Below are 26,831 nucleotides of genomic sequence, written 5' to 3' on the forward strand. Positions count from 1 at the left end.
AATACGTAGCTGAAGGGAGGGCTTTGCGAAGGACTTCCTAAAAGGGTCTTGGGGGCCCCCAGGAGTTCTCGGACCACATCCTGATAACTGCTGCTTTAGGACAGTGGTTGATGGTCAAAATACAGTTGAGGGATACGTTGCCTGTAATTTGCTTCTAAATAATAGACGAAGTAGAAGGCACAGCTTGCAAAGGATTTATTTAAAGAGAGAGAGAGACAGAAACTAGAGTTGATTCGACCGGTTCCTATAATCCTGTCTCTCTCTAGTTACATTGTCACTTGCTTTCTTGAGCGTCGAAGACCCGAGTGTAGTCTGGCCCCCGGCTGGACTCGCCTGTAACGTCACGTTTTGCTGCCGCCCGGTGAGGGGCCTTTACGGCTAGGTAGGCAGCCGGTATCCTGCGCGTGAGGAATCAGGATCTGTGTGCCTGTGGTTTATTACTGTGGCTTTTGTTTAAATTTTACCAGAGGACGTGTTTTTAATGAGGGAAGAGGCCAGAATACGTGAAAAAGTAGAAGAAGATGTGACAGTCAGATTTTTTGGGCTGTGTCTTTGGGAGTGTGCACTTACTCACTTGATTAGTATTTCTAGAATGAGATCTGGAAAAAAAAAATCAACTTTTTTTTTTTTTTTTAATTCAGTACTAAAAAAAGGAAAGATGACCATCTTTGTGTTTCCTCATAAGATGGCCCTTTTGAGATCTTTAAATGGCTGATTTCATTGTAAAAGTGATTTTTATAACTATCACAATAAATAAAGGAAGTCGTTTTGGAGTTCTCTCAGAATCTGGAGTAAGTTATGCATAAGTGCCTGTCTGGGAATGGGACATGGTTAGTTGGGAATGGCTAGTTAGGAATGGCTAGTGGGAATGGCTGGTCAGTTGGGTTGGCGATACTTTTGATCTCGTTCTTGGTTGGACTACATTCCATAAATCCACCTTCCTCTTGAAAGGTCATCTAATTCCTTTTCCCCTTTTACGGTAAGTCCTTTACTTCTAGTTTACTTTTTGTTTTTCTAAAAGATACTATGTTTAAGTAATCTCTGCACCCAACTCAGGGCTCAAACTCACAACCCCGAGATCAAGATTCGCACGCTCCACCGACTAGAGCCAGCCAGGCGGCCCAGTCCTCTTATTTTTAAAACCTGACAACTTCTCTTCCCTCTTAAATAATCTCTGGTTACTTGTATATTATTGCATTAGGACATTAAGTACTTTTTTAAACCTGGAAACCTAAAAATATGCAGATTTGAAAAAAAGGAAACAGGTTCTGGATTACATGGCTAGAATTCCTAAATGGAAAGGATTTTAGAATTAATTTGACCCATTCAGCCCATTTTACCAAAGAGGAAACAACTGAAGTGGTTATTGTTGTCAGTATATTTTTATAGCTCAGAATATGAAAAGCAGGAATATGTGGAGCCCCATCTAGAGTGTCTTTAACCCCCTTTCTCTCTGTAATAAAGAATATTCCGAAAGCATAAACTTGAGTGACTTGGTAGGAACCTTTTATGTGCAGTTGAGTCAGGAGTGATTATGAAATTGGAGTGGATTTAAAAATTTTTTTAATGTTTATTTTTGACAGAGAGAGAGAGAGAGAGAGAGAGCATGAGTGGGGGAGGGGCAGAGAGCGAAGGAGGCGCAGAATCCGAAGCAGACTCCAGCCTCTGAGCCGTCAGCACAGAGCCCGATGGGGGGACTTGAACTCGTGAACAGTGAGATCTTGACCTGAGCTGAAGTCAGATGCCCAAGCCTACTGAGCCACCCAGGTGCCCTGGAGTGGGTTTTTTTTTTTTTTAAGTTTATTTATTTTTGAGAGAGTATGAGCAGGGGAAGGGCAGAGAGAGAGGACAGAGGATCTGAAGCAGGACCTGTGCTGACAGTGCAGAGCCTGATGTTGGGCTAGAACTCCTGGACTGTGAGGTCATGACCTGAGCCAAAGTCAGCTGTTCAACCGACTGAGCCACCCAGGTGCCCCAATTGAAGTACGTTTTAAAAATTCTGGAGGGGACGGACTTCAAGCTGTATTACAAAGCTGTAATCATCAAGACAGTATGGTACTGGGGCGCCTGGGTGGCTCAGTCAGTTAAGCGTCCAACTTCAGCTCAGGTCATGATCTCACAGTCTGTGAGTTCAGGCCCCACGTCGGGCTCTGTGCTGACAGCTCAGAGCCCGGAGCCTGCTTCGGATTCTGTGTCTCCCTCTCTCTCTGTCCCTCTCCTGCTCATGCTCTGTCTCTGTCTCAAAAATAAATAAAAAAACATTAAAAAAAAAAAACGTATGGTACTGGCACAAAAACAGACACTCAGATCAATGGAACAGAATAGAGAACCCAGAAATGGACCCACAAATGTATAGCTGTCTAATCTTTGACAAAGCAGGAAAGAATATCCAATGGAATAAGGACAGTCTCTTCAGCAAGTGGTGCTGGGAAAACTGGACAGCGACATGCAGAAGAATGAACCTGGACCGCTTTCTTACACCAGACACAAAATAAACTCAAAATGGATGAAACACCTAAATGTAAGACAGGAGGCCATCAAAATCCTCGAGGAGAAAGCAGGCAAAAACCTCTTGGCCGCAGCAACTTCTTACTCAACACGTCTCCAGAGGCAAGGGAAACAAAAGCAAAAATGAACTACTGGGACCTCATCAAAATAAAAACCTTCTGCACAGCAAAGGAAGCAGTCGGCAAAACTAAAAGGCAGCCGACGGAACGGGAGAAGATACTTGCAAATGACATATCGGATAAAGGGTTAGTATCCAAAATCTATACAGAACTCATCAAACCCAACACCCGAAAACCAAATCATCCAGTGAAGAAATGGGCAACAGACGTGAATAGACACTTCTCCAAAGAAGACATCCAGATGGCCAACCGACACATGAAAAAATGCTCAACAGCACTCATCATCAGGGAAAGACAAATCAAAGCCACAGTGAGATATCACCTCACCCCTGTCAGAAGGGCTAACGTTAACAACTCAGGCAACGACGATGTTGGCGAGGATGCAGAGAGAGAGGATCTCTTTTGCATTGTTGGTGGGAATGCAAACTGGTGCAGCCATTCTGGGAAACTATGGAGGTTCCTCAAAAAATTAAAAATAGAACTACCCTACGACCCAGCAATCGCACTACTAAGTATTTATCCAAGGGATACAGGTGTGCTCTTTCGAAGGGACACATGCACCCCCATGTTTATAGCAGTGTTGTCGACAATAGCCAAAGGATGGAAAGAGCCCAAATGTCCATCGATGGATGAATGGATAAAGAAGATGTGGGGTGTGTGTGTGTGTGTGTGTGTGTGTGTGTGCGCGCGTGTATAATGGAGTATTACTCGGCAATCAAAAAGAATGAAATCTTGCCATTTGCAGCTATGTGGATGGAACTGGAGGGTATTATGCTAAGTGAAATTAAGAGATGGACAGATATCATGAGTTCACTCGTATAAGGACTTTAAGACACAGAACAGATGAACACAAGGGAAGGGAAGCGAAAAATATAAAAACAGAGAGGGGGACAAAACAGAAAAGTCTCAAATATGGAGAACAAACAGGGTTACTGGAGGGGGTGTGGGAGGGGGGGACGGGCTAAATGGGTAAGGGGCACTAAGGAATCTACTGAAATCATTGTTGCACACTATATGCTGACTAACTTGGATGTAAATTAAAAAAAAATAAAAATAAAAATAAATAAACTATCAAAAGTAAAAAAAAAAAAAAAATTCTGGCAGGGAGTGCCTGGGTGGCTCAGTTGAGTGACTTCAGCTCAGGTCATGATCTCAAGGTCCGTGAGTTTGAGCCCCACGTCAGGCTCTGTACTGACAGCTCGGAGCCTGGAGCCTGCTTTGGATTTTGTGTCTCTCTCTCTCTGCCCCTCCTAACTCATGCTCTGTCTCCCTCTCTCAAAAATAAATAAACATTAAAAAACATTAAAAATAAAAATTCTGGAGGAAGAGTACGTTGTGTTAAAGTTACATTAATAAAGTTAACGTTGTGCACTTGGCTGATGCATACATCCCAGAAGTTTGCACGCTATGCCCAAATCGGTGTCAGAGTTGACAGCGATTGTTTATGTGGGATTCTTGTCTACAATAAGGACTGGCATCAGTTAGCTAATCTCTGCTCGAATTCATCTATCAGGGAGCTCCTCTCATGTTGGGAGGCAACCTTCACTGTCAGAAAGTCCTTGGTCTTAGTTCCACGTCTGGATCCTGGCAGAGCACACGTGGGTACTGCAGGAGTGTGGCGGTATGGTTAAGAACATGGACTCTGGAGCTCAACTGTTGGGGTTCGAATCCAGCTTTCTTGCTTTGTGCCCTTGAACAGACTATGTAATCTCTCTGTACCTCAGTTTCTTCATCTATAAAAGGGATATAACCTATCACAGAGTTGTTAGGATGACTATATAAATTTCAGGACTATTTATTCTACTGAGTAAGCATGTGTTTGCTGTTTTATTAGTTCAATTCCGGAGAACTCTCCTTCCCTAAAAAAATTGAGGTGAAATTCACATAACAAAAAATGACAGAGAACAGAGGGAGAGCGAGAACTAGAGCAGCGGAGGCACAGAGAGAGGGAGAGGAAGAGAGAATCCCAAGCAGGCTCTGTGCTGTCAGTGCAGAGCCCGATGCAAGGTTGATCTCATAAACTCAGCCACTCACGTGCCCCCGTGAACTGTTTTTTTTTTAACGTTTATTCGTTTTTGAGAGACAGGGACAGAGTGTGAGCAGGGGAGGGGCAGAGAAAGAGGGAGACACAGAATCCGAAGCAGGCTGCAGGCTGTGAGCTGTCAGCACAGAGCCTGAAACAGGACTCGAACTCACGAACTGTGAGATCATAACCTGAACCAAAGTCAGATGTTCAACCGACTCAGCTACCCAGGCGCCCCTGGAAAATACGGAGTTTTTATATACCCCGTTCCCCACACATGTACAGCTTCCCTCACTATTGACACCCTGCACCATAGTGTCACATGTGTTACAATCAAAGAACCTACGTTGACATGTTATTGTCACCCAGAGTCCATAGTTTACATTAAGGATCACTCCTGGTGTTGTACGTTCTGTAGGTTTTGGCAAACATACGATGACACATCTCTACCGCCTTAGAATCATAGAGGATAGTTTCACTGCCCTAACCAATCCTCTGTGCCCCACCTGTTCATCCCCCCCCCCCCCAGCCTGCCAGCCACTGATTTTTTTTACTATCTCCATAGTGTTACATTTTCTAGAATGTCATACAGTTGAAATCCTACAGCATGTAGCCTTTTCAGATTGGCTTTTCTCAATTAGATGCATTTAAGGTTCCTCCATGCTTTTTCATAGCTTGATAGCTCATTTCTTTCCTTTTTTTTTTTTTTTTTTTTTTAATGTTTATTCAGTTTTGAGAGACAGATCATGAGTGGGGAAGGGGCAGAGGGAGAGGGAGACACAGAATCCAAAGCAGGCTCCGAGCTGTCAGCACAGAGCCCGACACGGGGCCCAAGAGATCATGACCTGAGCCGGAGTCGGACTAACTGACTGAGCCACCCGAGCGCTCCTCTTTTTTTTTTTTTTTTTTAAAAGTTTGTTTATTTTGGGAGAGAGAGAGCACACGTGGGGCAGAGAGAGAGAGGGAGAATCCCAAGCAGCCTCCACACTGTCACAGCATGGAGTCCAACATGGGGCTCGAATCCACGACCCGTGAGATCATGACCTGAGCCGGACTCCAGAGTCAGATGCTCAGTCGAGTGAGCCACCCAGGCGCCCCGATAGCTCATTTCTTTTTAGTGCTAAATAACCCTTGTCTGGACGGACTACAGTTTATCCATTCACCTACTGAAGGACAGCTTGGTTGCGTCCAATTACGAATAAAACTGCTATCAACATCCATGTGCAGGTTTTTGTGTGGACATACGTTTTCTACTTGTTTGGATAAATACCAAGGGGTGTGATTGCTGCATCATATGTTAAGAGTATGATTAGTTTTGTAAGAAACTTGCCAAACTGTCTTTCAAAGTGGCTGCACCATTTTGTATTTCCAGCAGCGGTGAATGAGAGTTCCTTATGCTCCACACTCTCCCCAGCATTTGGTGTTCTCAGTATTTTGTACTTTACCCATTCTAATAGGTGTGTTGTTTTCATTTGCAATTCCCTAATGACATTTGATGTTGAACGTATTTTTAGTTCTTAATTTTTTTGTTTATGTTTATTTTGAGAGAGAGCAAGAGAGGGCACGTGCATGCATGCTGCACGTGGGGGAGCAGCAGAGGGAGAGAGAGAATTCCAGGCAGGCTCTGCCCTGTCAGCACAGAGCCCAGCTGGTTCTCGATCCCACGAACCCGAGATCATGACCTGAGCCGAAATCATGAGTCAGACGCTCAACTGAGTCAGTCACCCAGGCGCCCCTGGGGCGCCTGGGTGGCGCAGTCGGTTAAGCGTCCGACTTCAGCCAGGTCACGATCTCGCGGTCCGTGAGTTCGAGCCCCGCGTCAGGCTCTGGGCTGATGGCTCGGAGCCTGGAGCCTGCTTCCGGTTCTGTGTCTCCCTCTCTCTCTGCCCCTCCCCCGTTCATGCTCTGTCTCTCTCTGTCCCAAAAATAAATAAAAAACGTTGAAAAAAAAAATTAAAAAAAAAAAAAACATGTTTTTTATATGCTTGCTTTCCATCTGTGTGTCTTTGATGATACGTTGTCTGTCCGTTTGGTGTCTGTTCGTGTCTTTTGCCCATTTAAAAAAATCATATTGTTTTCTTATTGTTGAGTTCTTTGTATATTTTGGACAGTAGTCCTGTATCAGACGTGTCATTTGCAGATATCTTCTCCAGTTTGTGGCTTGTCTTCTCGTTCTCTTGACATTACTTTTTACAGAGCAGAGGTTTTTAATTTTAATGTAGTCCAGTTTGTCATTTCATGGATTATGTCATGACCATGCCTGAGGTTGTCTCTTTTCTCTTACGTTATCTTCCAGGAGTTTTATAGTTTTGCATTTCACCTTCGGGTCTACATCCATTTGGATTTCATTTATGACGGGTGTAAGGTCTGTGTTTAGATTCGTCTTTTTGCTTGTGGATGTCCAGCTACTTCTGCACCATCTGTTGAAGAGATTTGGTTCCGTTGTATCGCTTTTGCCCCTTTGTCAAAAATCAGTTGCTATATTTGTATGGGTCTGTTTCTAAGCTCTCCATTCTGTTCATTGATCTATTTGTTCTTTTCACCATTACCACGCTGTGTTGATTACTGTAGCTTTAGATAGAGCTTCGTTCTCCTTCAATACTGAATTGGCTATTTTGGGTCTTTTCCCTCTCTCTGTGAATTTTACAATCAGTTTTTTTTTTTTTTTTTTTTTTTAATTTTTTTTTTTTTTTCAACGTTTTTTATTAATTTTTTGGGACAGAGAGAGACAGAGCATGAACGGGGGAGGGGCAGAGAGAGAGGGAGACACAGAATCGGAAACAGGCTCCAGGCTCCGAGCCATCAGCCCAGAGCCTGACGCGGGGCTCGAACTCACGGACCGCGAGATCGTGACCTGGCTGAAGTCGGACGCTTAACCGACTGCGCCACCCAGGCGCCCCTACAATCAGTTTATTGACATCTACAAAACAACCCGCTGGGATTTAGATTGGAATTATGTTGGGAAGAACTGCCATCTTGACAATATTGAGTCTTCGTATCCATGAACATGGACTGTCTTCATGTTTTGGTTGTTCTTAATATCTTTGACCGGAGTTTTCCTCACATAGATCTTGTGCATAAATTTGTTAGCTTTATACTCAAGCATTTCGTTTTTTGGGGTGCTAATGTAAATGGTAATGTGTTTAAAATGTTGTCCTGTTTGTTTACTGCTAGTATGTAGGAAAGTTGCTCTGATTTTTGCATATAAACCTTTTATTCCTGTAGCCTTGCTATAATCACTTATTATTTCCAGAAGTTTTTTTTTCCTTTGGTTAATTCTTTCAGATTTTCCACATAGATGGTCATATATCATCTGAGAACAGAAGACAGTTTTATTTCTCCCATCCCAAGCTGGAGACCTTTGTATTTCCTTTTGTTTTTTTTTTCTCACTTCATTAGCTAGGATTTCCAGCACAATGTTGAGCTGTGGTGATAAGGGATATATTTTAAGTTTCAGGTTTCTCTAATATCAGTATGACATTAGCTGTAGGGTTTTTGTAGGTGTGCTTTACCAAGTTGAGGAAATTCCTTTTTTTTTTTTTTTTTAAATTTTAATTTTTAATGATATTTTTTAAGTAAGCTCTGTGCCCAACATGGGGCTTGAACTCATGACCCTGAGGTGAAGAATCACATGCTCTGCTGACCGAGCCGGCCGGGTGCTCCAGGAAGTTGCTTTCTGTTCCTAGCTTGCTGTGAGGTGTTTTTTTGTTTGTTTTGTTTGTTTTTTTTAAATATTTACTTATTTTGAGAGGGAAAGTGTGTGGCGTGCACATAAGTGGAGGAGGGGCCGAGAGAGGGTGAGAGAGAATCCCAAGCAAGCTCTGCGCTGTCAGCACAGAGCTGGACGCAGCGCTCAATCCCACAAACCGTGAAATCATGACTTGAGCTGCAGCCAAGAGTTGGATGCTTAACTGCTTAACCAAATGAGCCACCCGGGTGCTTGTTTCTGTTTTTGTTTTTTTTTAATCAAGGAGTATTGTATTTTGTCAGATGCTTTCTCTGCAGTTTTTGATAGGATCATGCAGTTTTTCTTCTTTTGCATGTTGATGTGATGGCTTCTTTACATTAATTGATTTTTAAATGTTGAGCCAGGCTTACACACTTAGGATAAATCTGAATCAGTCATGCTGTGTAATTCTTTTTGTACCTTATTGGTTTTGATTTGCTAATGTTTTTTGTTGAGGATTTGTCTTTTTTTTTTTTTTTTTAATTTTTTAAGTGTATTTATTTTGAGAGAGGTAGAGACAGCACACGTGGGGAAGGGGCAGAGAGAGAGGGAGACACAGAATCTCAAGCAGGCTCATCACTGTCAGCACAGAGCCCGAAGTGGGGCTCGAACTCACGAAAACTGTGAGATCATGACCTGACCTGAAATCAAGAGTCAGACACTTAACCGACTGAGCCACCCAGGTGCCCCTATTGAGGATTTTTCTATGAGAGATATTGGTCTGTAGTTTTCTTGTAATAACTTTGTTTGGTTTTGGTATTGGAGTAATGCTGGCCTCATGGAATGAAATTAGGAAGTATTCCTTCTGCTTGCCCGTTGTCTGGAAGGGATTATGGAGGATTGAGAATTTTTTTCTTAAATGTTTGGTAGAATTTACTGGTGAACCCATATGGGCCTGGGACTTTCTGTTTTGAAAGGTTATTCATTATTGATTCAGTTAATTTTATTTTTTTTTAATCTTTTTAATGTTAATTTTGAGAGAGAGACAGAGCGTGACTGGGGGCGGGGCAGAGAGGGAGACAGAATCCAAAGCAGGCTCCAGGCTCCAGATGTCAGCACAGCCAGTGCGGGGCTTGAACCCACAAACCCTGAGACCATGACCTGAGCTGAAGTCAGATGCTTAACAAGCTGAGCCACCAGGCATCCCTCCCTGCCTGACTTTTTTTTTTTTTTTTTTTTTTTTTTTTTTTAAAGCAATGCAAGTGACTTATTGGCTGTTAGAACTAGAAAGTCCAGGGTAAGATAGGCTTCCGGTTGGTTTGATGGTTTGATGCGGTTCTGCCTCGTCGTTGAAGACCCCCTACTGCTTCTCTGCTCCCTCGTTGAAGACCCCCTACTGCTTCTCTGCTCCCGCCTTCAGCCTTGTCAGCATTGTTTCAAACCTGACTTCTCTCAGGGGCAAAAAGAATCCACAAACCCAGGTTTCCTGCCCATAGAGGGGAGAGTGTCCTTTTGGTGGCTCTTCCAGAAGAGTGAGAAGCTTTCGTAGAGACCCCAGTACTAAAGGATACGTTACATGACTCTGGGCAGAATTAGTCTAGATGTCCCTCCCGACCCAACATCTGCACCTGAGAAATGGCATGTGCTGTTGGCTCAGGTGTGGGTCCGAGGGGCCTAACATTGAATATTTAAGGATTGTTTAGTCTTCTTGCAGAATTGACTTGTTTGTCATCAATTCCTCTTTATTCCCAATAATTTTCCTTGCTCTGAACTTGGCCTTGAAATTAATTAAATCAAATTACACTTGCTTTCTTTTGATAGTGTTAGCATGGTATATCTTTCTCCATCCCTTCCCTTTTAATCTATTATTTTTTAATGTTTATTTTTGAGAGAGAGAGCACAAGCCCGTGTGAGTCAGGGAGGGGCAGAAAGAGAGGGGGGCAGAGGATCTGAAGCGGCTCCACTCTGACAGCAGTGAGCCCAACACGGGACTCAAAGTCATGAATCGTGAGATCATGACCAGACCTGAAGTCAGACTCTTAACCAACTGAGCCATCAGGCGACCCCTGCCCTTTTAATCTGTATTTTCTTTACATTTAAAGTGGCTTTCTCGTAGGTAACACATAGTTAGGTCTTAATTTTGATCCATTCTGACGATCTCTGTCTCTTAATTGGTGGATTTAAACCGATAATGTTTACAGTGACTGATTTAGTTGGTTTAATATCTATTGTATTCATTACTGTTTTTTGTTGTCTTGTTCTTTGTTCCTCTTTTTGTCTTCCATACTTTTTCTGCCTTTGTGCTTCTAATTGAACATTTTATATGATTCCATTTTCTTCCTTTTGTTAGCACACCAATTATACTTCCTCTTTTACTTTTTATTTTTAACTTTTAAATTTTTATTTTATTTATTTTTAAATGACAGACCAGGTTTTTGGTTTTTTAAAGTTTATTTTGAGACAGAGAGAGAGAGAGCGTGCGCATGTGTGCACGCAAGCAGGGGAGGAGCAGAAAGAGAGGGAGAGAGAGAATCCCAAGCAGGCTCCGTGGTGTGAATGCAGAGCCCGACTCCTGAACCGTGAGGTCATGACCTGAGCCGATGTGAAGAGTCAGACGCTTAACTGACTGAGCCAGCCAGGTGCCTCCCTTTTTCACTTTTTGAAGTGATTGTCCTAGAGTTTCCACTGTACTCTTACAGGTAAAACCCAAGTCCACTTTCAGATACCACTATACCACTCCGTGGATAGTGCATGTACTTATAAAAACGTATTCCTGATTCTTCCCTCCTGTCACTTGTATTATTATGGTCGTTCACTTTACTTTACATGTAAGCATATAAAAGCTCACACACACACACACACACACACACTATTAAATACATTGTTGCTATTATTTGAAAGACTGTTATTAGATCAAATAAGAGTAAGAAAAATAAGTTGTTTTTTTAATAAAAATGTTTATTCATTTTTGAGAGAGAGAGAGAAGGAGAACACAAACAGGAAAGGGGCAGAGTGAGGGAGACACAGAATCCGAAGCAGGCTCCAGGCTCTGAGCTGTCAGCACAGAGCCCGACGCGGGGCTCGAACTCACAAACCTCGAGATCATGACCTGAGCCGAAGTCGATGCTTAACCGACTGAGCCACTCAGGCACCCCCCAAAATAAAAGTTTTTATTTTATCTCCATTTATTCATATTCCATTGCTCTTCCTTTCTTTTATATATGAGTTTCTGATTTACATAATTTTCCTTATCTCTGAAGAATTTTTAGCATTTTTTTACAAGGCAGGTCTGCTGGCAACAAATCCTCTCAATTTTTGTCTGAGAAAGTCTTCATTTTCCCTTCATTTCTGAAGGATAATTCAGATTCTAGGTTGGTGGGCTTTTTTCTCTTAGCAGTAAATATTTCACTCTACTCTCTTCTTGTTTGCATGAATTCTGCAAAGTTGAAGGTTATTTTTAGCTTTCATATAGGAAAAATGTTTTCTTCTCTGACTTCTTTTAAGGTTTTTTCTTTATCTTTGATTATCTGCAGTTTGATTATGATATGCCTAGGTATAGTTTTGTTTTGTTTTGTTTTCATTTATCCTGATTGGTGTTCTCTGAGCTGCTGTGGTTTGCTGTCTTTGGGGAAGATTCTGTCATTGTTTCAAATATTTCTTCCATCCTGTCTCCTTCAGTGTTTCCATTATGCACATACTGCACCTTTTGTAGTTATCCTGCAGTTCTTGGATATTCTGTTCTTTTGTTATTTCAGTCTTTTTCTCTTTGCCTGTCAGTTTCGGAAGTTTCTGTTGTTATATCCTCGAGTTCAAGAGCATTTCGTTGGCTGTGTCCAATCTGGTCTGATTGAGACCTTGAGGGATATTCTTCATTTCCATTACACTGTAGGTTTTGATCTCTGGCATTTCTTTTTTATTCTTGCATAGAATTTTCATCTCTCTCCTTATGTTCCCATCTGTTCTTGCATGTTGTCTACTTTTTCCATTAAAGCTCTTAGCATATTAATCATAGTTTAAAAAAACTCCTGGTCTCATAATCCCAACACTCCTGCCGTATGTGAGCGCTTCTGATGTTTGTGCAGTCTCTTCAACCTGTGTTGTCGTTTATGTCTTGTAGTTTTTCGTTGAACAGTGGACAGGATGTGCTGGGTGAAAGAAACTGCAGTGAGCAGACCTTCAGTGAGGTGGTGGTGAGGTGTATAACGGTGCCTCCCAGTGCTCCGTTAGGTCTCAGTCTTTTAGTAACCTGCGCCCTGGGACCGTGAGCCTCACCAGTGCCTCTCAGTCATCCCTCTCCCCACTTCAGTGGGACTGGATGGCGAGGGTGGGTTGGAGTTGGGTATCTCCTTTCCTCCAGGTAGGTCAGGCTCTGATAAAATAGTTCCTCCTGTGGGCAGACCTTGTAAAGAATGCCCTGGTATATTTCATAATGGTTATTCTCCTTGTCCTCCATTGGGAGCATGGGGGGATTTTTCTCTGATATTCACTGTGTAGTATCTCCTAGGGCTCCTGGAGATAGAACTCACAAGCGTGGGGGCCCCCCAGTGATGGGGCCCTCCTGGAGTTTTTACCTTTTAGACTCATCCAGGCTGAGCCCCCAGCTCTTCATCAGGTAGCAGTTCAGGTTCTCCTCCCTGGGCGCTGGCTCCTGCCTAGGGTTCTGCTCAGATGGGTTGTTAATTCTCTCTGTATCTGGTCACTGCAGTTCAGGGGGCAGTGGTCTGCCCTGGGACATCACATCTCTGATGGTGTAAGAAGAGTTGCTGATACTTCAGTTTGCTCAGGTTTTTACTTGTTAGGACAAAATGGTGACTTGTAAACTCATTACATGCTGGACCAGAAGCCAGAAGTTCTCAGTGTCACAATTTAAAGTATACAGTCCAGTGGCATTTAGTACATTTGCAGTGTGGTGTAACCACCGCTTCGGTCTACTTCCAAAATGTTTTCATTACCCCAGAAGAAAATTTATACCTATTAGACAGTTTCTTCCTATTCCCTTCTCCCCTGAGTCCTTGGTAACCACTAAGCTACTTTCCATCTCTGGATTTAGCTTTTCTGAATATTTCATGTAAATAGAACGGTACCATATGTGACCTTTTATTACATCAGGCTTCGTCCACATTGTAGCGTGTGTTAGTACCCCATCTCTTTTTAATGGCTAAATAATATTCCACCACATTTTTTTAAAGTTTATTTTTGGGAGGGGCAGAGAGAGAGAGGGAGACACAGAATCCAAAGCAGGCACCAGGCTCTGAGCTGTTAGCACAGAGCCCGACGTGGGGCTTGAACTTACGAACGGCGAGATCATGACCTGAGCTCAAGTCAGACATTTAAACCACCCAGCCACCCAGGCGCCCCCTGAATATTAATGTATGAGTATTTGAGTACCTGGAACAGTTTTGGGGGCATATCCTGAGGAGTGGAATTATTGGATCATAGGGTAATTCTTTGATTTATTGAGGAATCACCAAACATGCCTGAACTATTTTACGTTCTTGTCTGCAGAGAGTTACCGCCCCCCCCCCACCCCCCCCCCCGCCACACATCGACTGTTTACATTTCAAAGTGAAGCATCCTCTAGTCCTTCAACTGTTCTTTGTAGGACCTGTGACTTTATTTCTAAAATCTCTGCCAGTCTGTCTGGTTTCTTTCTCCTTGAGTGCTCCATGGCATAGATACCACCTTTCAGAGGAGGCAGAGGGTTTAATAGAGTTCTGCGCATAGGACCAGAGTTGGGGTGGCGTGGGGTTAGCTCCCCTTGTCTGTGCTTTTCACGTACCTTGTCACACCGACTTTATTTAACCGAGTTCTTCCCCCATGTTGGTGTTGAACCATGCTTCTCATCTTCTAACTTGAGGCTTTGTTTTAGTGCACATCTTTCCATTCCTTTCCATTCCATTTCCTTTTGCTGTGTGTGACTCACCACCCCATTCTGTCAAGTGATTTTTTAATCTTGACTCCACATTCCATCTGTTCATTCTCAAATTTGATGTAAAGGCTGGAAAGAGCCAACTAAGGATGAACCTTTGAAAGGTTATGAGAGACCGTTCCAGGTTTTCTCAGGTTCATCACGCAGTCCTTTTGGGGTGTGATTAAACCCATTGTAAGTCCGCCCATCTTTATTTTCATCCAGTTTCCATCTTGCTGTCTTGTTCTTAGTCACAAAGAAATGAAAGTCTTCACCAGATGCCTTGTCCCAGTTTAATTCACTTCTTCTAGAGTTTCCATTGAGTGGTGGTAAGCAGAGTTTGTATGGAGGTGCTTGGGACTTCATAAATTGTGCCTGATGTTACTCTTTCCGGCATCCCCATGGCTTTCCCAATAACCTTCTCACAAGAGAAAAGGTGTGGGTCACTCGTACTTGTGAATAATATTACCAGACCAATCTAGAATTTTGTTCATGATCACTATCCAACTCACTGAAAGAGTTTTAAACTGTCCAGCTTCGTCCCATTCTGAAAATTCAGATATGATGTGCTTTGCACATTTCTTAAACTGTACTGTAGGTTAGCGGTTCTGTTCATAAGTTTTCTCAGCATCCCTTAACCCCCCATGTAACTTAGGAGAAGCGTGTGCTGTTCTTTGTCTGTGTGTCCTCCCCAGTCTTGCCTTGAGTTCTCTCATGGTTGTATCGACTCTGCTCTTTCTACTCTAAACGTGCTTCTTGAGAAACATGGTGGCAGGATAAGATCGAGCGGTTTTATTTTCTGTGTTTATCATAAAAATGTTACATTGGTTTTTATGTAATGTAAGAACTTTGTGTAAAAACATTTATCTTGCTGTGAGTAGTGTAAGAACGTAAGCAATGAGCAAAAAAAATAGGGAGCAAGGACAGAATCTTCACTTTTCTGACCAGTTGTCCTGGATTTATTAGGCGATTCGAGCCAACTCTTGACGGTATTTTGGGGCTGGGTAACTGCCCATTAACTCTGCATTGATAACAAATGTCAGCAGGTCTTTAATACTAGGTGGCCTTTTCTGAACTATATATGATAAAGTTTTCCATTGTAGATGAAGGTCAGGAGACTAAAAACACCACACAGAACTTGGAAATTACCACCAGACTATTGTGTTCCGATTCGGGACAGCGCCCTGTCCTATTTGAATTCGAGACAGATGCGAGAATGATAAAGAAGAAAGCAGAGGGCACACTTGGCCTGTGTGTTCTGATAATGTTGCAAAATAGGAAATTTAAGGAACTCGTGGCCTCCCCTGGGTTGTGTAACTAGATTTCTGATTGACTGGCAGTCTGAGGGTTAATTGATAAATGGATGAGTACAAACCAACAACTTGAAATGTTCTGATCGTGTCTGGGCAGTCAATTTGTTGCCGTCATGTTATATATTTAATTGTGTCGAAAACTGCATAAAAATATATGTGCTCTGAATCATCTTCACGCACATAAGCTATGAACTGAGAGGCGTGAAAGGGCTCTGTTCCAAAAATACCGTCCTCCAGCAGCTTGCAGTTTGCCTCCATTTCCGCTTTTGTATGGAGGCATTGAAGGTCTTTGCAAAACGCAAGTGTGGGCACCTTAAGTCATTGTCATTGATTAGCACCCGACTATTCGGTTCTCAGACCGGCCACCCAGTCTTAGCAGGACTGTGAGACATGGAAAGTTGCAGCGGGTAAGTTTTGATTTGGTGCAGATGAGGAGGTCAGGAATATCTGGGGGCGCCTGGGTGGCTCAGTTGATTGAGCGTCCAACTGTGGATTTCAGTTCAGGTCATGATCTCACGGTTCGTGAGATCGAGCTCCGAGTCAGGCTGTACGCTGACAGCGTAGAGAGCCTGTTTGAGATTCTCTCTCCCTCTCTCTTTGCCCCTCCCCCACTCACGCTGTCTCAAAATATATAAACTTTTAAAAGTTTTATTTAATCAAGTGGTTTTTTAAAAGAATGTTTATTTTTGAGAAAGAGAGAGAGCAAGCAGGGGAGGGGAGGGGCAGAGAGAGAGAGAGAGAGAGAGAGAGACATTGAATGCAAAGCAGCTCCAGGCTCTAGGCTCTGAGCTGTCAGCACAGAGCCCGACGCAGAGCTCAAACCCATGAACTGTGAGGTCATGACCTGAGCTGAAGTCAGACGTTTAACCACCTGAGTCACCCTGGTGCCCCTTATTTTATTCACTTACTTTATTTATTTTTAATTTTTTTTTTAATGTTTTATTTTTTGAGAGAGACAGAGCATGAGCAGGGGAGGGGAAGAGAGAGGGAGACACAGAATCGGAAGCAGGCTCCAGGCTCCGAGCTGTCAGCAAAGAGCCTGATGTAGGACTCGAACTCACGAACCGTGAGATCATGATCTGAGCCAAAGTCAGACGCTTAACTGACTGAGCCACCCAGGCGCCCCAACTTTAAAAAATTAAAAAAAAAAAAAAAAAAAAAGCGGTTAGGAAAATCTGGAGGCATATACTGATGGGGGTGGGGCGGCTGTACACGTTGGAAACTGGCCTGCCAGGGGAGGTTCTGGGAACCTGTTAGTAGCACATGTAAGAAGGCAGTGGCTTGATACTGGAGAGAAACTTCACGATTTTGCGTTGCTTTGCTTTGAGAAATGCTCTGCGTTACATTTGTGAGAATTAACAGTCAGGCATGAGATGATTTTGCTTCAGGCGGGGGGGCTCTTGCACTAAAATAAGCAAGGGGCCAGTGGCCATAGTTGGAACCAGTGATGAGTAAGTGTCCTAGAAAAGCAAAGCCAAAGACAGGTCTGTACCGAAATAGTTCGGAAGTGGGGGAGGTGGGGGGGGGGGGAGTGCACAGGGCGAGCAGGCATTTAAGAGAGCAAAAGTGAAAATCACCCGGTTTCTCTAACGAGGAAACTCTCTGAATGCCTCTATTCATGAGCCTTCTGTGATACGTTTGTTCTTTGTTGGGGAGTGCGTCAGGATCTCCTAGAGAATGTTCTGTTACAAACCTGCCTGGCCCCAGGTCAGCCTGACTGACTCAGACTCCGGGGTGGGGGCCCAGGAGGTATAGTTGATGCAAGAAGTCTAGGGGATTCGGCCTCACACCCGGCCAGGGAGCACCGCTGTGGCCGATAAACTGAGGCACATTCCTGACTCTCTGGTTTGGATTCCCTTCCTCCATTAGGGTCCTCATGTTAATCAGCATAGTGTCTCCAGTTTCCTACCTCTACTTGCTGCAGAGAGAAACATCTGGGGGAGGAAGACACATTCTCCACCTCTGGCTCTTCCTCCCTTTTCACTCCTGCTCGGAAAACTTAGTTCCAAAATTCAGCCACTCAGTATTCCCACATGAACATCCACCACCTGAGATAACAGAGCTTGAGAAACACTCACAGGACCCTCTGGACCTAACCCAGCCCCCTCCCGTGTCGATCAAAGAAGATCCCCAAGTTCCCTGGGGATGTAGACCAGCCGAGCGGTGCTTTTCTTTCAGGCACCCAGCTTTATGCGTCACTTCGGGGGTATTGTGGGAGTCAGGCCAAGTGCCTCCTCTGTTGCCAGGGATACTGTAGCTAAGGGCAGGGCCTCTGGCTCCAGGGCAACAAGGATGGCCGCAGGGTGTTAATTACTGGGGCCTGAGCGGGATCCTGTGACCGGTGCCCTCCTGCCGTCATAGCCACAGCCACAGCCCGAGGGAGACCCCTTCTTTCCTAAAAGTCCAAGGATTATCTTCCCTGTCCGCATTGCCCGTCATCTTTGGAGCTTCTGGAAGGGTTATGCAAGAGTTTTTGCCTTTGGAAATCTTGCCGTGGCTGGACACAAGGTTCCCATAGTGGAGTGGCTGCCTGCCACGTGACGTTTATGACATTAAAGGGAGGCTCTCAGTCATTACTCGAGATAGTTGTTCTTGAAGCTCGGGACACTAAGAGTGGAACACACACGTTACATTACTGTTCGACTTGCTGGTTTTGTTTTGGGTTGGTGCCTGGCCTGTTAACTTTATGTGGTAAATCTTCATGTTGAGTAAAACAACACTTGATGAGAAAAGTAATTGACTTCTGCACTTTGTGCCAGTGAAGTGTTTTGATTTGATTGCCAGAAAAGTTTGTGAATATGATACTGAGCTACTTTGGAAAATGAAATGTAACTTTTTATGAAAGTCTGGGTGGTAGAAAAATGAGACGATAAGTAACTGAGGTGTAGCCTCTTTAAATGTAAACACTAACAAAAAATTATTGAAGGGGCACCTGGCTGGCTCAGTCGGTGAAACATGTGACTCGATCTCGGGGTTGTAGGTTCAAGCCCCACGTTGGGTGTAGAGATTACTTAAAGATAAAGTCTTCAAAAAAAATCTGTTAAAGACTTTTTTAAAGTCTATGCGTTTTGCTGATAACAGTGAGTAAAATATACCAAGTATCCTTGATGCCTTAGGACCACTTATTCTCTGCGTCCACAGAGTAGAGCTTCACAGACCCCTCTGTGGAACATACAGAACTTTTTTTTTTAAATATGAAATTTATCGTCAAAATGGTTTCCATACAACACCCAGTGCTCATCCCAAAAGGTGCCCTCCTCAATAGCCATCACCCAGAGAACTTGTTTTAAAGAAAGAAATCCTTGTATCGTCTGTCTGTCCATCTCTCCGCCCATCCATTTACCCACCCCTCTGTCTAGTTTATGTTTCATCTTTCTCATCACAGTGGAGGGAGAGTGTTTGATTAGGTAACCTGCTGACTAGTGTCCCAAAGATGTGCATCTCTGCAATTAATTAGGGAACAAGAAGGGAATCAACCCTCTTGGAAGTTATTGTTTTGTTTTGTTTTTTTATTCTCAATAAAAGCAGACAGAGTGTTTCTGTCTTTATTTTTATTTATTTTTTAAAATGTATATTTACTTTGAGAGAGAGAGTGCACTCACAAGCAGGGGAGGGGCGGAGGGAGAGGGAGAGAATCCCAAGCAGGCTCCGCGATGTCAATGCAGAGCCCGATGCAGGGCTCAATCCCAGGAACCATGAGGTGACTGCAGCCGATATCAAAAGAGTCGATGCTCAACTGACTGAGCGACCCCGGCGTCCCTATTTATTTATTAAAAAAATTTTTTTAACCTTTATTCATTTTTGAGAGTGAGAGAGACAGAGCATGAGCGGGGGAGGGGCAGAGAGAGAGGGAGACACAGAATCCGAAGCAGGCTCCAGGCCCCGAGCTGTCAGCACAGAGCCCAATGCGGGGTTCGTACCCACAGACCGTGAGATCATGATCTGAGCTGAAGTCGGACGCTTAACCGACTGAACCACCCAGGCACCCCACCTATTTATTTATTTTTACGTAGGCTTTAGGCCCAGTGTGGAGCCTAACATGAGGCTTGAACTCCCGACCCCGATATCCAGCCCAAGCCCTGAGCTGAGATCAAGAGTTGGATGCTTAACTGACTGAGCCAGCCAGGTGCCCCATGTTTCTGTCTTTATTACTTCTCACCATTATTCAAGGTATACTGTCATTTCAGCTGCAAATTAACTTCTTTGTTGCTTTCTACCCTTCTGTGTCACTAGCCTTTAAGTCCTCTAGAAATACGACACCAGTGTCAACACTTGATTTGTATTTCCTCCCTGGTCTGTTTCCTCTGGGTAGCACTTGGGGAAGTCGCCCTCGCCCTTGAACTGTTAAGATAATGCTGCTGACGACAAGTGCAACTTGAGAACCACGGGCATAAGAGACATAGTGTTACAATTTGATCTCTAGTTACAGTGAGGCGCTAGATGAAGACGCTCGATTTCTGAAGGTCATTAAGAGATTTCACTATGTCTTAGAATAGTGATCTTTAAAAAATGTTTATTTATTTATTTTTGAGAGAAAGAGCATGCCTGAGCAGGGGAGGGGCAGGGGCAGTGGTGGTGGTGGCCGGGGGGTTGGTGGGGGTGGGGGGGTGGGGACGGAAACACAGGATCCAAAGCTGGCTCCGTGGTGAGAGCAGAGAGCCCAATGCAGGGCTCAAACGCACAAACCACGAGATGATGATGACCTGAGCCGAAGTCAGATGCTCAACTGACTGACCCACCCAGGCTCCCCTACGATAGTGATTCTTAACCTGGACTGGTTTCAGCAGGAGTCTGAAGCCCCGAAAACCTTCTGCCAAGTGTTTTGTATGTTTGCATTTTTTCCTTGGGAGGGGTTTTGTGGCTTTCGGTAGGTTCTCAGAAGAGTCTGTGGTCTGAAAAAGTTAGAACTTGGCTTTAGGAGGTCAGGCTACTTCCCTAACAGTTCTCCAGTTATTTGCCTTTGAGCTTGGGGGTGCTCTCTTTAAGCCAGACTTAATATCAGAAACATTCATTCTGCTTGGCTTTTCTTTGTATCCTGATTTTTAAAGGCACATTTGAAGTCATCACACTCTGATTTCTCAAAAATAGCATCGTGACTGTTGCTGTCTCGTACCTAATCGTGTAGCTGGATCTTTTTTAGACAATTAGCCTTAATGGTAAGCAAGATTGAGCAAACAGAGTGCCTGAAACATAGTTGATGATCCATGAATACATGTTGTATTTGGTGTTGAACATACAAAACTGGATATATTCAAGCCAGTAGGTTTTTGTTTTTGTTTTTTTTAAGATTTTATTAAATCTTTACACCCAACCTGGGGATTGAACTTAGAACCCCTTAGATCAAGAGTCACACGCCCCACTGACCAAGACAGCCAAGGGCTCCTCAAGCTAGTAGAATTTTCAGGTCAACACAGAAATGAATTGAAACATATTACTGAAAGACGTTTAAAAATGACAGTCTCAAGAAAGCTGTTAGAAAAAAAAAAAAAAATCCTCAGTAAAACATTAGCAGAGCAAGTCCAACAGTGTATGAAAAGAATTATACACCAAGACAATGGTGTTCTTGCACTGGGATCTGTTGCAAGAACACAAGGCTGTTCCGGTGTTTAAAAAATCAGTAATTTGCCATATCAACAGGTTAAAGAAGAAAAATCACCTGATCATGTCGATTAAAGCAGAAATAACATTTGACAAAATCTAATACGCGTTCGTGATAAAAAAAAAAACCTAATTAGTAGACATACTTAATGGTGAAAAAAGTTGGGAAAGTTGTGGAAACCATGAACGCATTATTATTTAAAGTTTTTTCTTTCATAGCAAGTAGACTTTACGATGAAATGTTGCAGAGAAATGTATTGAGTTAAATCACTTGCTCTAGCAAAATAATCAGATAAGTATGAATCCTGACTGGATATTTGATACTATTAAATTTGAGGGGCGCCTGGGTGGCACAGTCGGTGAAGCGTCCGACTTCAGCCAGGTCACGATCTCGCGGTCCGTGAGTTTGAGCCCCGCGTCAGGCTCTGGGCTGATGGCTCGGAGCCTGGAGCCCGTTTCCGATCCTGTGTCTCCCTCTCTCTCTGCCCCTCCCCCGTTCATGCTCTGTCTCTCTCTGTCCCAAAAATAAATTAAAAACGTTGAAAAAAAATTAAAAAAAAAATTTGATGTTATTTTGTGAACTTTTAAGATAATAATGCCATTATGGTTTTAAAAAGAGTCATTATCTTTTAGAAATGTATGTTGAAATATTGAGGGGTGAAGTGATAGGAAGTTTGGGATTTGTTTCAAACTATTTGAAATTGGTGGTCGGCATGGTGTATAAATCAAACGAGATTGGCCCTGTGTTGATAATTGTAGTGGGTGAGTCATGGGCGCAGTGGGTTCGTTACTCTGTTCTGTCTACTTCTGTATATTAGGTAATATACAAAGATAAAATTACTTGACATAAAACTTGTTTGGTTTTATGCCCATATAATGGCTACTATCAAAAACCAGAAAATAATAGGTGTTGGTGAGGATGTAGAGAAATTGGAACCCTTGTGTGCTGACGGTGGGAATGTAAAATGGTGTGGCCGCTATGGAAAATAGTACGGCCGCTCTTCAAAAAATTAAGAATAGAAGTACTGTATGGTCCAGCAGTTCCACTTGTGGGTACGTACCCAAAAGTATTGAAAGGAGGGTCTTAAGAAGACCTGTCCTATTTGTGACAGCATTTCTCATGGTAGCCAAAGGGAGCAGTAAGCCAAGTGTCCGTTGATGGATGAGGATAGACAAAGTGTGGCCTTTCCACACAGTGGAATGATTCAGCCTCTTGCAAAGGAGATTCTGACACGTGCTCTAATATGAATGAACCTTGAGGATATTACACTAACTGAAATAAATCAGTCATAAAACAAATACCTACTTATTTGAGACACCTAGCAGAGTCAAATTCATGGAGACAGAAAGGAGAATGATGGCCAGGGGCTGTGGGAAAGGGGAATGGAGAATTATTGTTTAATGGGGACAGAGTTTCAGTTTTGCGGGAAAAGAGTTCTGAAGATGGAAGGTAGTAATGGCTACACGACGGTGTGAATGTACCTTGTACCATTGAACGGCGCACCTAAAAATGGTAAAGGTGATGGGGACACCTGGGTGGTTCAGTTGGTTAAGCGTCTGACTCTTGGTTTTGGCTCAGATCGTGATCTCATGATTCGTGGGTTTGAGTCCCGCATCAGGCTCTGTGCTGACAGTAGGGAGCCTGCTTGGGATTCTCTGTCTCCCTCTCTCTGCCCCTTCTCTCTCTGCCCCTTGCTCCCTCCCTCTTTCTCTCTCTCTCTCTCTCTCAAAAATAAATAAACATTAAAAAAATAAAAATTGTTAAGATGGTAAGTTTTATGTTGTATTTTACTCCACAATTTAAAAATTTTTGTTTGGATTTTGAAAGAATGATTAGAAGTCCCCTTTAATCCTTGAAAAGTTGGTTTTATAGAAAGTGTGATTTTGCTCCCTAAGAATTCTTTTCCAGAATATGGTTAAAATTACCATTTTAATTAACCATAACCTAAGCTATAAGGGCAGGGACCCATTAATTCACCATCGTCTCCTCAGCACTTAGGAGACAACTTGGGGCTTGGTAAAGATGGGTGGGTGAAGGGATGGATGAGTGGGTGGACAGATGGATGGATGGGCGGGCAGGTGGGTGGGTGGGTGGATGGGTGGATGGATGGATGGAAGGAAGGAAGGAAGGAAGGAAGGAAGGAAGGAAGGAAGGAAGGAAGGAAGGACGGATGGACCGCTGGATAAAAGAAAGGAAAAAGAAGCCCTTTCCCTGGATTCTCCCCAGTCCTGTTGTCCCTCTTAACCTTTCATCCCCAGATGGGACCAGCCGCCCCATCATCATGTGTCGCAGATGTCTAGACACTAAACCACAGCCTTGGTTCGGCCCCTTACCGTTTCTCGTCTTGCCCCTGTAGCTGACGTCTGACTCCGTGATTCCACGCTTGCCCCTCCTGTCACTTCCACTCTGAGGCAGACGGCCTTCCTCAGGGGCGGCGTCAGGTCTCTCCCCGCTGCCTCCTCCGGTGCCTCCCCACTTTGCGCATCCTGTGAGATCTGAACTTGGGAAACCACATCAAGGCTCCTCCCATTCCGCTCCCGCTTCCTCTCTGTCTTACCTCGTGGCATCTCCCGCGGGCCGTGTTCCTGGCCACGTGGAACCACGGGGAGCCCTTTGGTCTTCCAGTGTGGCTGATGGGGAGCCCGCGCCCAGCGCAGACCCGCAGTGCCCGCCCTCACCCGGGGCAGACTTGAGGGACCGGCCGGTGTCTCCTGGCAGGTCACCATCCCCACCTGCTGTAAGATGATCGTGCTCCCTGCGCGCGCTCCAGGTGTCAGTGCACAGTGTGCGGGATGCTTGTCACGTGACGGGTGAACAGACCGCGCCCGAGATTCATGGCTTGTTCGGTTAATTTCAGGCTTCATTTCACGCAGAAACGTGGTTTTATTTTAAAAATGAGCTTCACCGGGGCGCCTGGGTGGCGCAGTCGGTTAAGCGTCCGACTTCAGCCAGGTCACGATCTCGCAGTCCGTGAGTTCGAGCCCCGCGTCAGGCTCTGGGCTGATGGCTCGGAGCCTGGAGCCTGTTTCCGATTCTGTGTCTCCCTCTCTCTCTGCCCCTCCCCCGTTCATGCTCTGTCTCTCTCTGTCCCAAAAATAAAAAAAAAAAAAAAAAAAAAAAACAAAAAAAAAATGAGCTTCACCGTAATGTAATGCACATAAATTATAAAGTTGGCTATTTTGAAGTCTGCAAATGGTTTTAAAGTGGAAATCCATGGTTTTCCTTAAGGAAACGGAGATGTCAGTGGTTCTCCAGGGTTCCCGGGAGGACGTTTGCCCCCAGGGGACACCTGGTGATGTCTGGAGACTTTTGTGGGCTGTCACCACTGGGGAGGGTGCTACTGGCACCTAGTGGACGGAGGCCAGGGACGCGGCTGAACGTGTCGCAACGCTCAGGACGGCCCCACAGCAAAGAATCTTCTGGTGCAGAGCGGCAGTCCCGCTGAGGTTGGGAATCCCTGAGCCAAACGGTATCTAATATACAGAGATTTTCCAAACACCTTATTGTTAAATTTATTTGGAATTGTGAGGAAGCCCTTAAACCTGCACTTACGGGTTTTGTCTAGAGATGCTCCGGCAGAAGTGTCTCATTTTAGAAAAAAAAAGTTAAGAGTGATTACAAAATGTATTCTACAAAGTCAGAGAAAAACTGATGCGGTATTAGCCAAAAGCATCACTAGGAACACCGTCAGCCGAAAAGGGGAGCGACCGTTCATAAATTCCATGCAGTGTTCCTTTGGGTAAGTAAAAAGTTTCCTCTTCAGGGCGCCCGGGTGGCTCAGTCGCTTAAGCGACCACCTCTCGATTTTGGCTCAGGTCATGGTCTCACTGTTGGTGGGATCGAGCCTCGCGTCGGGCTCTGCGTTGACAGCTCTTGCTTATAATTAATCTATCAATAAATATTTGTTGAGCGTCTGTGTGGGAGGCACAGCGTGGGCCCTTCGCTGATGTTGTTTCTAATGCTCAAAGCGAGGTTGTGGAAGGTTGTCCCCATTCCTGATTTGACGATGCGGAAGTAGGCAGGGGGTGGTGAACTAATCTGTACCTAGTTACAGAGTGGGTCAGAAACAGAGTTCATTAATTTACTAAGTTCTGTCCGGTCCCAAGGTCCCTGCCTTTTCAACCAGACTGCACCGTTTACAACTTCTAGCAGCATCTTGGCACCTAGGGAATCGAGAGCGCTCCTCGGTGTAGCACTGAAGGGAGATGCTCACCGTAAATGGTAACTCAGGCCCCTCTCCAGCTGCACCTCCTTCCAGTCTCAGAGCCGTGCATTTACCAGTCTTGTGAGTTCCAGGATGTGCCCTGTGCCTGCTTCCTTTGTACCTGATACACGCACACTGCTCACAATACTCCCTCCCATCCAAGAGCCCTCGATGATCTCTTCAAAGATGTCCTTGGGAGGTCTCTGCTTGTTCTCCGATGGATCCTAGAGCCCATCTAGCATTTCCAGCCCCTTTCCAGACACGTGGTGGGGTGGCCACCCTCCACCCTGGAGGGTTCGGGTGAGGCCAGGTGACTAGTTCTGTTTCAGTGAGTTAGGAGCCATGTCTCCCCTCTTCGTGGAAGGTTAGGTCCCACAAGAAGACCCTCCCACGTGCCCACCCTTGCCCTCTGGCACAGGGCATGGCCACATTTGAGATGGTGGCTACTTGGCCACATTGGTCTCTGCTGACTCATAAAGTTCCCAAGACTGAGTGAGTCCCCTTTTATAGCTTTGTTTTTGTTTTTACCACATTGTATAACCCTTTAATTATAGCCACACCATTTTGGAATGTAGATGGTCATTGATATGTTTGTGTTCTCCGAGAGACTGGGACTTGATTCCCCAGAGCCCAGCGCCCAAGCGTGCGTAAGCAGTGTGTGCTTACATATAGTAGACATTCAGGAAAGATTTCTTGGAACAAATTCAAAGTCAGTGGGCTGTGAAGCTGAAAGGACCTCTGACACTAGGCTGGTTCGAAAGACCAGGGATAGTCTGATTTAAATGAGAATTTATGACTGAGGGCAGGGCTTCGGAGAGTCTGCGAGAACCTGTGCCTTTTTGTATTTTGATTTTGGAACTCTATGAATATTTTGCTTATTCTGAATGTCTTTCAGGAAAAGAAGAATCAGCTGGAGATTTTATACTTACATAGTTTAGGCCACTTTTCTGTGCAGACCATCTTTAACAAAGGGCCCGCTAACAGATCACGTTCCGCTCCTTCGGGGAGGAAAGGGCTGGATTTTTTTCATCCAGGTCTGGTGGTTTGCAGCCTGTAATCCCAAGGACCAGACGCCACCTAGTGGCAGCATTCCTTAATTGCAGGTTCTTTTGATGGCCCAAGCTTAAAAATTGAACCTGCAAACAAAACATAGCATCGTCTAGGATTTGCTGATGACGTGCTGGCAATCTCTTAGGACATTCAGCTGTTATTTATTATGTCCTTATTGGCCTAGTACGACCAACCCAGGTTTCTAGAATGAGAAGGGGCACACACATCAAGTGATCTTTCTGAAAGCAGTGTAATTCTCTTTTTAGATGAAGAAAGCAATCAGAAGGGAGCTGTTTGGTGCTGGGTGGGTGTCAGGGCCACAGCACGCAGGCTTGGGAACCACCTCACCGGGGTGGGTGACTGGTGTGCCCTGGACAAGGGGTCAGCCCTCCTTGGCCCACAGAGCTGGGCTGTCCTAGGGAGGCGTACGTTTTGTATTT

The 26,831-nt window shown here is 44.4% G+C and overlaps 1 protein-coding gene across 4 annotated transcripts in view; it reads left to right on the top strand.

The window, feature by feature from the left end:
• The window catches only part of CLSTN1 (calsyntenin 1), a 91,275-nt gene that overhangs the window by 14,748 nt on the left and 49,696 nt on the right, over nt 1-26,831 (top strand). The window lies entirely within an intron of this gene.

The sequence above is a fragment of the Neofelis nebulosa genome, chromosome 2 (genome assembly GCF_028018385.1).
Source record: "Neofelis nebulosa isolate mNeoNeb1 chromosome 2, mNeoNeb1.pri, whole genome shotgun sequence".
Lineage (NCBI taxonomy): Eukaryota > Metazoa > Chordata > Mammalia > Carnivora > Felidae > Neofelis > Neofelis nebulosa.